This window comes from Petromyzon marinus, unplaced genomic scaffold, assembly GCF_048934315.1.
Source record: "Petromyzon marinus isolate PM22_M1 ecotype Great Lakes invasive population unplaced genomic scaffold, UKy_Petmar_22M1.pri1.0 PM_G_Scaffold_66, whole genome shotgun sequence".
Classification (NCBI taxonomy): domain Eukaryota; kingdom Metazoa; phylum Chordata; class Hyperoartia; order Petromyzontiformes; family Petromyzontidae; genus Petromyzon; species Petromyzon marinus.
This window is the reverse complement of record NW_027423020.1, coordinates 947,501-950,000: the sequence shown is the minus strand read 5'-3', so window position 1 is coordinate 950,000 and position 2,500 is coordinate 947,501. Positions and strand designations below refer to the sequence as shown.

Genomic DNA, 2,500 nt, shown 5'->3' with positions numbered 1-2,500 from the left:
ATAAGATCATTGCTGAAGCGCTTGGGACTAAGACCAACAAGCAAGTCTCTGACAAGAGACGGGACCTAAGTAAAAAGACAGGGGCCCCCATGTCAGGCAGCTTACATTTTTCTTCTAGGCCTCTTGAGACATTGTCTCCCCCACCAAATGTAACAACGGGGACTTCATCCATACTCGCTCAAGCAGCTGAGCGGCTTACGAATGAGAATTCTGGGACCCTGGAAAAGCCTGCAATGGAGGCAATAAAGGCTTGGCTTAACGGCGAGGGCCAACATGATGCCCTCGTAGAAACTGCCACAGCATTGATGCTTTGTCCGATGCGATTGGTGAAAAACAAAGGCAAACGTTCAAAACCCGAGAACGACATTATTAAACCCAGGATATTACCCACACGATCTTGGATGAAGAAGAGAGCGGAAAAACGAGGAAGCTTCATGAAGCACCAGAAGCTCTTCTTTAAGAACCGCTCTCTTCTTGCGTCCTTAGTCCTGGATGGCACTGAACGTCATGAATGCCGAATCCCGAACGCAGATGTATATCGTTTTTACTGCGAAAAATGGGAGAAGGTGTTGCCATTCAATGGCCTGGGCCAATTTAAGTCATCAGGTGTTGCAAATAACGAATACTTTGAGCCCCTAATTTCGGTGGAGGAAGTTCAGACTGCCATACGGGCCATTAAACCAACGTCAGCAGCTGGGCCAGATGGCCTAACAAGGGCTGCAATCTGTGCTGCCGACCCCGAGGGTCGGACACTGACAGCCCTATTTAATGCATGGATGATTACAGGAATTATTCCCAAAGAGTTGAAAAAGAATAGGACGATTCTTATTCCTAAGGTTATGGACGATGAAAAGCTGAAAGAATTGGGGAACTGGAGACCAATAACGATTGGTTCAATGATTCTGAGATTATTTTCCAGAATAATGACTGCACGTCTTGCTCGTGCTTGTCCCTTAAACCCAAGGCAGCGTGGTTTTATAGCGGCATCTGGCTGCTCTGAAAATCTTAAGGTGCTACAGGACCTTATGAGACACGCAAAGAAATTGCACAGGCCGTTGGCTGTCATGTTCATCGACATAGCGAAAGCTTTTGACTCGGTTTCGCATGCTCATATTTTATGGGTGTTAAGGCACAAGAAAGTAGATGAACACGTGGTGGGCATCATCCAGAACGCCTACGATCGGTGTACGACCTCGTTCAAAAGCAATGGCGAGTCGACTCGAGAAATTAGCATACGTGTTGGTGTCAAACAGGGTGACCCCATGTCACCCCTGCTCTTCAATCTTGCCATGGACCCTTTGATATGCACCCTAGAGTCACACGGAGTTGGGTACTCCATTGATACCGACCACGTGACAGCTCTTGCGTTTGCTGATGATTTGGTGTTGGTGAGCGAATCTTGGGTTGGTATGGCCGCCAATCTAGCGATCTTGGAATCATTTTGTGGGCTATCGGGATTGGAGGTTCAGGCCAGAAAGTGCCAGGGCTTCATGATAAGCCCAACCAAAGATTCATATACGGTGAACAACTGCGACCCATGGACTATCAAAAATAAAGATGTCCATATGATCCAACCTGATGAATCAACGAAATACCTTGGTCTGAAAATTGGCCCTTGGACTGGCACTATACAGCCTGATCTACATTGTCAGCTAAAGACATGGATCTCGAAAATCGATGAGGCGCCTCTGAAGCCAACTCAGAAGGTTGAACTACTCAATGCCTATGCCCTACCCAGATTGTTATATCCTGCAGACCACTCGGACTGCAAGCATTCAACTCTCCGTGGGTTGGACCAAGAGATTAGAAAGGCGGTAAAAGGATGGCTCCACCTTCCCGCTTCAACTTGTGATGGACTGTTATATGCCAGAGCCCGAGACGGAGGCCTTGCCATCTTGAAACTGGAAAAAACAATCCCTTCGGTTCAAGTTAGAAGGCTGCAACGTATAGCAAACTCGTCCGATGCTATCACCCGTAATATTGTGTCCTCGCAGGGTATGGAGGAAGAATACCGTAATTTGTGGGTACGAGCAGGGGGTGACAGTGATGCAATCCCAACATTCGTTCTCAGGGACTCGGTGTCAAAAGAACCTGTATATCCGAGACCCTGCGATTGGAGGGAGCATGAATTTCAGAGATGGTGCGAAAAGCCGGTTCAAGGAAGGGGCATTGTAAACTTTGCGCATGATAGAATCAGTAATGCTTTGTTGAGGCCATGGTGCGGCTTTAAACAATGCTTCTTTATCGCAGCACTACAACTAAGGGCAAATATTTACCCAACAAGAGAAAGCTTGAACAGAGGCAGAGATGGGGCCTTACGTTCCTGCAGGAAATGCTCTGCCAGACTCGAGTCCCTTTCGCACATTCTCGGTCAATGTCCTGCAGTACAGAAAGCAAGAATTGCGCGACATAACAAGATCAGTAACATTCTGGCAGACGAAGCGGCTAGATTAGGCTGGTCTGTATACAAAGAGCCACGGTTCATATCCGAGACGGGAGA

At 47.6% G+C, this 2,500-nt stretch overlaps 1 pseudogene; it reads left to right on the top strand.

Moving 5' to 3' along the window:
- Positions 1–2,500, top strand: part of LOC142920076 (28S ribosomal RNA) — a 10,279-nt pseudogene that overhangs the window by 3,870 nt on the left and 3,909 nt on the right.